Source organism: Leucoraja erinacea, chromosome 1 (genome assembly GCF_028641065.1).
Source record: "Leucoraja erinacea ecotype New England chromosome 1, Leri_hhj_1, whole genome shotgun sequence".
Taxonomy (NCBI): domain Eukaryota; kingdom Metazoa; phylum Chordata; class Chondrichthyes; order Rajiformes; family Rajidae; genus Leucoraja; species Leucoraja erinaceus.
The window spans coordinates 141,368,095-141,379,298 of record NC_073377.1 but is presented as its reverse complement, the minus strand read 5'-3'; the positions used below and the strand labels follow the sequence as shown (position 1 = coordinate 141,379,298).

Sequence of the window (11,204 nt, the reverse complement as noted above, 5' to 3'; positions counted from 1 at the left end):
AATCAAACCCTCCTCACCTGCATCTATCTTTCAGTTTTTTTCCAAAAAATTAAACTTGCATCAAACTCTCAGTTGTGTTGGAAGGAACAGCAGATGCTTGTTTTAACCGAAGATAGACACAAAATGCTGGTGTAACTCAACGGGACAGGCAGCATCTCTGGAGGACATGAATAGGCCAGGTTTAGGGTAGGGAACCTTCTTCAGGCTGACTGTCGTGGAGGGGAGAAAGCTGAAAGAGGGGGACAAAGCCAGGCAACTGACAACAAGGGTCTCAACCCCCAAAACGTCACTCATTCCTTCTCTCCAGAGATGCTGCCTGTCCCGCTGAGTTGCTCCAGCATTTTGTGTCTATCTTCGGTTAAAACCAGCACCTGCAGTTCCTTCCTACACAACTGATAGGTAGATGCAAGTATAAGTTTTTGGGAAAAAACTGAAAGGTAGATACAGGTGAGAAAGGTTCGATTGGCAGAAGATTGGAGGTTTCTGCTTAAATCAATGGCAGATGTTAAAAATTTGATGCAAAACATATATTCTTTGTAATTAAATAAAAAAATTAAAGTATTTGAATCTTGTATTTCCTCAAAAACAAAATACTGATAGATTATACCAATAAGAGTTGTCTGCATAGAGTCATAGAGTGATACAGTTTGAAAACAGGCCCATCAGCACAACTTGCCCACACTGGCCAACAATGTCCCAGCTACAATAGTCCCACCTGCCTGCGCTTGGTCCACATCCCTCCAAACCCGTCCTATCCATGTATCAGTCTAACTGTTTCTAAAACGATGGGATAGTCCCAGCCTCAATTACCTCCTCTGACAGCTTGTTCCATACATCCACCACCCTTTGTGTGAAAAAGTAATCCCTCGGGTTCCTATTGAATCTTTTCCCCTTCATCTTGAACCTATGTCCTCTGGTCCTCGATTCACCTACTCTGGGCAAAATACTCTGTGCATCTACCCGATCTATTCCTCTCATGATTTTATACACCTCTATAAGATCTCCCCTAATCCTCCTGCGCTCCAAGGAACAGAGTCCCAGCCTATTTTACTTCTCCCTGTTGCTCACACCCTCTAAAACTGGCAACATCCTCGTAAATCTTCTCTGAACTCTTTCAATCTTGACAATATATTTTCTAGAACGGTGCCCAGAACTGAACACAATACTCTAAATGAGGTCTCACCAACGTCTTATACAACTGCAACATGATCTCCCAACTTCTATACTCAATACTCTGACTGATGGAGGCCATTGTGCCAAAAGCCTTTTTGACAACCTTATCTACGGGCGACTCGACCTTCAAGGAACGATGCACCTGTACTCCTAGACCCCTCTGCTCTATAACACTACCCGGAGGCCTACCATTTACCGTGTAGGTCCTGCTCTTGTTCGAAGTCCCAAAATGCAACATCTCACACTTCTCTGTATTAAATTCCGTCAACCATTCCTCCGCCCCCCCCCCCCTGGCCAATCGATCAGATTCTGCTGCAACCTTACACATTTGCAGACTTCCGCATGAAGGCTCACCAGTGTTAATGCAAAGTGTTAATCTAAGAATTTTCAAATTCCTGGATTAATCACTTCAATACATTATTAGTCAACTAATACAGGTTTATGAAAACAACTTCAAAAACTTCAATTTGAAAGTGGTTTGTCTATAACTAATGGCTTTGTAATCCTGGCTGGTAATCAAAAACGTTTGATTTTTGTTGTTGTCTGTGTTTGTTTCTTGCATCTGCTTTTTATAATTGATTGCAGATTGAAACAACAAACTGTAGCTCATGCACATGTACTGCATTAGATTATTTTTATGTGCACTGTTAATACAGTATATAAATATTTCAAAGCAGATATTAAAGGGTAATTTTACAAGACCGTGTTGCTAGCTTAGAGCCTCCTAATGATGAGAACATAATGGGCAACAAGCCCATGACCAATATGTGTTGCCAAAGAGCCACATTCTTCATTACCACTGCAAATTCATATGAATCATAAGGTCATAAATGATAGGTGCAGAATTAGGACACTTGGCCCATCAAGTCTACTCCACCATTCAATCATGGCTGATCTATCTCTCCCTCCTCGCTATCTCTCCATTCTCCTGCCTTCTTCACATAACCCCTGACACCCGTACTAATCAAGAATCTATCTATCTCTGCCTTAAAAACATCCATTGACTTGGCCTCCACAGCCTTCTGTGGCATAATTCCACAGATTCACCACCCTCTGATTAAATAAATGACTCCTCATCTCCTTCCCAAAGGAACGTCCTTTAATTCTGAGTCTATGACATTGAGTTCTAGACTCTCCCACTAGTGGAAACATCCTCTCCACATCCACTCGCCTTTCACAATTTGGTATGTTTCAATGAGGTCCCCCCCCTCCCCCTCATTCTTCTAAACTCCAGAGAGTGCAGGCCCAGTGCCGTAAAACGCTCACAACCACCATCCTATAACCCTGTCCATTACTGACTACTCACCTTGATCTTTTAAATGATTAACTTATTACAAATCCAATCTTCCCTGTCCAAAATTGAAGGTGGTGAAATGCAACAGTCACAATCATGTAACTTGTTTCCAATTCTCTAAATGAATTGATTTTGTGCACATATTTGAAATATAAGTGATATATAGACTAATTTTATTGCAGTTTGGATAAAGTCGTGAGCATTTCAATAGAATTCGTAATGTTTAGTTTAGTTTAGAGATGCAGCGTGGAAACAGGCCCTTCGGCCCACCGAGTCCGCACCGACCAGTGATCCCCGCACATTAACATGACCCTACATACACTTGGGTCAATTTAAGAAAAACATTTATACCAAGCCAATAACGTTATCCTCGCACACTAACACTATCCTACACACACGAGGGACAATTTACACATACACCGCCAAATAACATACAAGTCTTTGGAGTGTGGGAGGAAACCGAAGATCTCGGAGAAAACACACGCAGGTCACGGGGAGAACATACAAACTCCGTACAGACAGCACCCGTAGTCAGGATCGAACCCGGGTCTCTGGCGCTGTAAGGCCCGTTTATTTGCGGCCATCTATTCCCCATAACTAATTTATTTAAAAAAATCTCTCAATCTGTTTTTGTAAGCGGTACTACAACTGGTACATGGAGCTATTTCCTAAATCAGACACACACTGCCAGAATCAAGCCCTGCCAGATCAGACATGTAACAGTTAGATACAAGATCGTACAATTAGATGCAAAAGTCTCTCAATCAACTTTAACCCAATGTACAGAATTAAGGTAGCCAAATTTGAACTGATTCCAACAGTAGTCTGGAGAACAGTATAATGATGTGCCAGAAGAAATGGTGCTGGGCCCATTGCTGTTTGGGTTTAAATCAGCGACTTACAGTGCCCTCCATAATGTTTCGGACAAAGACCCATCATTTATTTATTTGCCTCTGTACTCCACAATTTGAGATTTATAATTGGAAAAAAATCACATGTGGTTAAAATGCATATTGTCAAATTTTATTAAAGGGTATTTTTATACATTTTGGTTTCACCATGTAGAAAGGACCAGCTGTGTTTATACATAATCCCCCCCATTTCAGGGAATCATAATATTTAGGACGCATGGCTTCACAGCCGTTTGTAATTGCTCAGGTGTGTTTAATTGCCTCCTTAATGCAGGTATAAGAGAGCTCTCAGCACCTAGTCTTTCCTCCAGTCTTTCCATCACCTTTGGAAACTTTTATTGCTGTTTATCAAAATGAGGACCAAAGTTGTGCCAATAAAAGTCAAAGAAGCCATGATGAGACTGAGAAACAAGAATAAAACTGTTAGGCATCAGCCAAAGGGTGCTGAGGAAGAGGATTTCTTGGAATGTATGCGGGATAGTTATCTAAATCAACATGTAGAGGAACCAACGAGAGAGCAGGCTATTTTAGACTGGGTATTGAGTAATGAGGAAGGGTTAGTTAGCAGTCTTGTTGTACGTGCCCCCTTGGGCAAGAGTGACCATAATATGGTTGAGTTCTTCATTAGGATGGAGAGTGACATTGTTAATTCAGAGACAATGGTTCTGAACTTAAAGAAAGGTAACTTTGAGGGTATGAGACGTGAATTGGCCAAGATTGACTGGCAATTGATTCTAAAGGGGTTGACGGTGGATATGCAATGGAAGACATTTAAAGACTGCATGGATGAACTACAAAAATTGTTCATCCCAGTTTGGCAAAAGAATAAATCAGGGAAGGTAGTGCATCCGTGGATAACAAGGGAAATCAGGGATAGTATCAAAGCGAAGGATGATGCGTACAAATTAGCCAGAAAAAGCAGCATACCGGAGGACTGGGAGAAATTCAGAGACCAGCAGAGGAGGACAAAGGGCTTAATTAGGAAAGGAAAAATAGATTATGAAAGAAAACTGGCAGGGAACATAAAAACTGACTGCAAAAGTTTTTATAGATATGTGAAAAGAAAGAGATTAGTTAAAACAAATGTAGGTCCCTTGCAGTCAGAAACAGGTGAGTTGATCATGGGGAACAAGGATATGGCGGACCAATTGAATAACTACTTTGGTTCCGTCTTCACTAAGGAAGACATAAATAATCTGCCGGAAATAGCAGGGGACCGCGGGTCAAAGGAGTTGGAGGAATTGAGTGAAATCCAGGTTAGTCGGGAAGTGGTGTTGGGTAAATTGAATGGATTAAAGGCCGATAAATCCCCAGGGCCAGATAGGCTGCATCCCAGAGTACTTAAGGAAGTAGCTCCAGAAATAGTGGATGCATTAGTAATAATCTTTCAAAACTCTTTAGATTCTGGAGTAGTTCCTGAGGATTGGCGGGTAGCAAACGTAACCCCACTTTTTAAGAAGGGAGGGAGAGAGAAAGCAGGGAATTACAGACCAGTTAGTCGAACATTGATAGTAGGGAAACTGCTAGTCAGTTATTAAAGATGGGATAGCAGCACATTTGGAAATTCAATTCAATTCAATTCAACTTTAATGTCATCGCACAAATACAAGTATGAGTACAACGAAATGCAGTTTTGCGTCAGTCCGTAGTAGTAGTGCATAAAGAAATAAAAAAAATTGAAAGAGAGAAGATACAGTATAATCAAAAAATACAGAATAATTAAACAATGGGAACGGAGGGACCGAAGAAATCTATCGGCGGGACTCCGAGTTCAGCAATGTGATTGTATTATTGTAGAAGCTGTTCCTCATCCTACTAGTACGTGACCTGAGGCTCCTGTACCGCCTCCCTGATGTGAGGAGGGCAAACAGTCCATGCTTGGGGTGTGAGGGGTCTTTGATGATCATTGGACAAAGTCAGCATGGATTTACGAAAGGTAAATCATGTCTGACGAATCTTATAGAATTTTTTCGAGGATGTAACTTGTAGCGTGGATAGGGGAGAACCAGTGGATGTGGTGTATCTGGACTTCCAGAAGGCTTTCGACAAGGTCCCACATAAGAGATTAGTATACAAACTTAAAGCACACGGCATTGGGGGTTCAGTATTGATGTGGATAGAGAACTGACTGGCAAACAGGAAGCAAAGAGTAGGGGTAAACGGGTCCTTTTCACAATGGCAGGCAGTGACTAGTGGGGTACCGCAAGGCTCAGTGCTGGGACCCCAGCTATTTACAATATATATTAATGATCTGGATGAGGGAATTGAAGGCAATATCTCCAAGTTTGCGGATGACACTAAGCAGGGGGGCAGTTTTAGCTGTGAGGAGGATGCTAGGAGACTGCAAGGTGACTTGGATAGGCTGGGTGAGTGGGCAAATGTTTGGCAGATGCAGTATAATGTGGATAAATGTGAGGTTATCCATTTTGGTGGCAAAAACAGGAAAGCAGACTATTATCTAAATGGTGGTCGATTAGGAAAAGGGGAGATGCAGCGAGACCTGGGTGTCATGGTACACCAGTCATTGAAAGTAGGCATGCAGGTGCAGCAGGCAGTGAAGAAAGCGAATGGTATGTTAGCTTTCATAGCAAAAGGATTTGAGTATAAGAGCAGGGAGGTTCTACTGCAGTTGTACAGGGTCTTGGTGAGACCACACCTGGAGTATTGCGTACAGTTTGGTCTCCAAATCTGAGGAAGGACATTATTGCCATAGAGGGAGTGCAGAGAAGGTTCACCAGACTGATTCCTGGGATGTCAGGACTGTCTTATGAAGAAAGACTGGATAGACTTGGTTTATACTCTCTAGAATTTAGGAGATTGAGAGGGGATCTTATAGAAACTTACTAAATTCTTAAGGGGTTGGACAGGCTAGATGCAAGATTGTTCCCGATGTTGGGGAAGTCCAGGACAAGGGGTCACAGCTTAAGGATAAGGGGTAAATCCTTTAAAACCGAGATGAGAAGAACTTTTTTCACACAGAGAGTGGTGAATCTCTGGAGCTCTCTGCCACAGAGGGTAGTCGAGGCCAGTTCATTGGCTATATTTAAGAGGGAGTTAGATGTGGCCCTTGTGGTTAAGGGGATCAGGGGGTATGGAGAGAAGGCAGGTACGGGATACTGAGTTGGATGATCAGCCATGATCATATTGAATGGCGGTGCAGACTCGAAGGGCCGAATGGCCTACTCCTGCACCTAATTTCTATGTTTCTAAACCTTAGGCTTACCAAAATCAACTGTTTGGAACATCATTAAGAATAAAGAGAGCACTGGTGAGCTTACTAATCGCAAAGGACAAAGCTAAAAAATGATCAATTCTTGAGTTGCTAAGTCAATCACCTGATCTGAACCCAATTTATATGCTGAAGAGAAAACTGAAGCGGACTAGCCCCCAAAACAAGCATAAGTTAAAATGGCTGCAATTCAGGCCGGGCACAGCATCACCAGGGAAGACACCCAGCAACTGGTGTTCAAGAAGGAACTGCAGATGCTGGAAAATCGAAGGTACACAAAAATGCTGGAGAAACTCAGCGGGTGCAGCAGCATCTATGGCGCGAAGGAAATAGGCGTCTGAAGAAGGGTTTCGGCCCGAAACGTCACCTATTTCCTTCGCTCCATAGATGCTGCTGCACCTGCTGGGTTTCTCCAGCATTTTTGTGTCCCAGCAACTGGTGATGTCCATGAATCGCAAACTTCAACCAGTCATTGCATGCAAAGGATATGCAACAAAATACTAAACATGATTACTTTCATTTACATGACGTTGCTGTGGCCCAAACATTATGGTGCCCTAAAATGGGGGGCTATGTATAAACACTGCTGTAATTTCTACATGGTGTAACCAAAATGTATAAACATGGATTTATAAAAAATCTGACAATGTGCACTTTAACCACACGTGATTTTTTTTCTATTACAAATCTCAAATTGTGGAGTACAAATAAATATATGATGGTTCTTAATCCCAAACATTATGGGGGGCACTGGAGATGAGGATGTGCAAGGCATGATTAGTAATTTAAAGCATGATAAGTTTGCAGATTACACTAAAGGTTTCATAGACAGTGAAGATTTCAACAGAATCTTGATCAGCTGGGCAAGTAGGCAGAAGAATGGCTAATTGAGTTTAATGCTGATAAGTATGAGGTGTTGCATTTTGAGAAGTCAAACCAGGGCAAGACCTTCACAATGAATGGTAGGGCTTCAGGAAGTCTTGTAGAGCAGAGGGATCTAGGAATACACGAGCACAGTTTACTGAAAATTGTGTCACAGATAAATAGGGTGGTAAAGAAGGCTTTTGGTACATTGGCCTTCGTCAGTCAAGGGCCTCTCCTACTTGAGCGTCATTTGCGCATCATGCAGATGGCGAGTGAAGGTTTTGTCCAGCCCAAAATCCTGGGGAGCCGTGGCAACCGTCACTGCCTACGTCACCACGCACCATGCGCGCATTACGTGCGCGGCCCGACGCATGCGTCGTGCATCGTGACGCGTAATTGATGTCGCGTAAATTACGTGCAAATGACGCCCAAGTGGGACAGGCCCTTCAGAAGCTGGGACGTAATGTCACAGTTTTACAAAAGGTAGCCAAGGATGCATTTGGAGTATTGCGTTCAGTTTTGGTCACCTTGTTATAGGAAGGAGGTAATTGAGCTAGAAGGAGTGCAGAGAAGATGTATTAAGATGTTGCCAGGACTGAAGGGCCAGTAATATAGAGAGAGATTGCATAGGCTAGGGGTGATCTTGGGAGGTGTGTAAAATCATGCGGGGTCTAGGTAGGGTGTACGCACAGAGTCTTTTAGCCAAGGGAGAATAAAGACCCAGAGGACATAGGTTAACGTGATAGTAGAAAGATTTGAAAGGAAGCTGAGGGGAAACTTTCTCGTTCAGACGGTGGTGGGTACATGGAATGAGCTACCAGAGGAGGTAGTTTGGGAAGGTACAATAACAACATTTAAAAAAAACACTTGAACAGGCACATGTATTGGAAGATTTGAGAGGGATATAGGCCAAATGCAAGCGAATGAGTCTAACTTAAATGATGCATCTTGGTTTGCATGGATGAGTTGAGCCTGCTGCCCGTTTTCCATGCTGTATGACTATGAATCTATGACCACATTTTGTTGGCTTAGCAATCAGTCCTTGATTTGCAAAGAGCACCAGTATCCATTGACTAGTTCTACTTCCAATGCAGAAAGCAGATACAACATTGCATTTATGTAATAACTTTAACAAAGCAAACTGTCTGAAATACTTCGCAGAAGAGTTGTTTAAATAGAATTTTAACAGTCACATAAAGCGATTTTAGAAAGAATGACAAAAAAACATTATGAGAATTTGTCAGAAGAGGGGGATGGGAAGTTCATAGGAAGTGAAGCAATTCTGTTAATGTATAATCATGAAATAATAGCAGTCCTTAAACAGTATTATTGGTGAGGGCAAGATGTAGAGCTGAGGGTGAGGGAAGGGGTCGAGAGTGGGTGAAAGATCTGAGGGTGAGTCGTATCAGCAGACAGCATTTCACAGGATTGAATATGGAGATAGGGATCACTACAAAGAACATTAGCAGTCAGGAATAGGATGATCAATATTGGGGTTCTTGAACCTGGTGAAAGAATGATGCCACGTATATAGCAACGTTGCTAGTTTTCTAAGTACAGGAACTACTATTGCTGGCTTTCTCATGACACAGTGAGGATATGCACAGATATTGGGTTAGGCAGCTCGGCAGATGTTCCTGCCATGGGTATCTGACATCCTTTGTTTCTCCTTACCCAATATCATAACTAGAATACCTCCAATTGAATATAGAGAGAGAGATAATAGCTCTTAGGGCTAACGGAATCAAGGGATATGGGGAGAAAACAGGAATGGGGTACTGATTTTGGATGATCAGCCACGGTGCTGGCCCGAAGGGCCGAATGGCCTACTCTTGTACCTATTTTCTATATTTATATGAATAAGCATGTGCTTCCATTTTGAAACCCATTTTCATCTAGCTTAGATTGATGCTTCTCAACTCAATTTCGAGCCCTAAATATTACTTTGGGGAGTTTTTTTTTGTTGGTGGAATTAATCCTGAATATTTTTCTTCTTAATATTTAATTGAAACCTATAGTTATTCTATGACAACTTCAAATTAGACTCAGAAAATTCCACCAGTATTATGTAAAATAAATGAAACCAGAAATGTTACCATTTTGTCACTAATGTAAATATTATCTAGGCCCAAGATTTATAAAAGGGCCTTCTAACCAAAGACTGGCTAACATGTAACTACTGCAGACATAATGTTTTGTTGCATTTCACTGCAGCAGGTTTAAATTTAGTTCTTGTGAGTGTTATAGATATTGCACATTTACAAAAATGTTAGTGTATTAATGGACACCAATCCAGATAATTGCACAAGGTGTTAGAATCTTGAGTATATGTTTGTATATATGAATAAAGTGCAGTACTAACTTAGTTTTATCTCCTGCTTTCCACCACACAATTTTTCCACAGGTATTAGCAAGAAGCAGTAATTATACCTATATTAATTTCTATAATTGATCTCAAGTATGCTCCCGACCAACTAGCCTATTTGCAATAACATATTATTGTACCAGAGTGATTGTTAAAAAAACCTGGAGCAATTAATGAGATGTTAACAAATTATTGCCAGGTCGGAGATTTTCACTTTTCTTTTCACCAGAATAAAATACACTTTTATATATTAACATTCTGAATTTCCCATTCCCCCCCCCCCCCCTCCTTTCACAAGCAGTTCTATTACACTTTAATTTAAATAGATGGCAATTTTATACATGTCTTCAGCAAACAACAGTCTAAGCTTAGAGCTTAATGGCTGCAATACCTAGCTTTTCATGCAAGATTAGCGTTAACATAACTTCAAGGCCCACACATTCTCAAAATCCATCGGTTGATGATATAACACATTGGATGTTCCATTTCTGAGCGGAGGCATTTATTTTTTTTAGTAGGATTGCCAAGGAGGAATTTTCCTGTTGAAATGTATGTATTAATTTCCAGTTAAAACAGCCGTGCTTTTTTCTTCATGTCATTACGCTTCCATAATGCAAGTCGATTAAATTCTTCTATTGTCAATCCAAATACCCGATAGAATTCCTCTGGAGACAAATGTCGCTGGAAAAGAGAAACAGATACTGTATTGTACTAAAATAACATTTTGTTTTGTTTTACACAAAAGTAGAATATATTTCAATGAAATTAGAGCTTTATTCAAAATTATTTTGACCTCGTGTCATTTTAAAAAAAAAATCTAACTACCAGCCTGAAGTGCATCTGCTGCACATTTCCAGCAAATTCTATATTTTGAAAATCAAACAAGAACTGCAGATGTTTAAAATTTAAAACTGCAGATGGCGCGTGAAGATTTTGTACATCCCAAAATCCTAGGGTGCCGCGCGCGTCACTGCTTACGTCACCGCTCACCATGCTTACATCATGGCACGTGCGTCGTGACGCGTAAATTATGTCACGTAAATGATGCGCTAATGGCGCCCAAGTGGGACAGGCCCTTTACCGTCAAAGTATGGCTTTGTCACAGCAGGTCACACCTTATAAATAAAAATAGCGGAGTCAGGGGATATGGGGAGAAGGCTGGAACGGGGTACTGATTGGGGATGATCAGCCATGATCACAATGAATGGCGGTGCTGAATTGAAGGGCCGAATAGCCTACTCCTGCACCTATTGCCTATTGTCTTATGAACTTGACTGAGTTTTTTCAGGAGGTGACAAGTACAAATGATGAGGGTAGGGCAGTCAACATTGTCTCCGTGGATTTTAGCGGAGCATTTGATAAATTCCC

The 11,204-nt window shown here is 41.4% G+C and overlaps 1 protein-coding gene across 1 annotated transcript in view; it reads right to left on the bottom strand.

The window, feature by feature from the left end:
- Positions 1–1,480: 1,480 nt before the first annotated feature.
- The window catches only part of LOC129697257 (actin-binding LIM protein 2-like), a 143,406-nt gene continuing 133,682 nt past the window's right edge, over positions 1,481–11,204 (bottom strand). The window contains exon 16 of the mRNA XM_055635654.1: positions 1,481–10,517. The gene's annotated coding sequence lies outside the window, so the exon portion shown is untranslated. The remainder of the gene's footprint in view (positions 10,518–11,204) is intronic.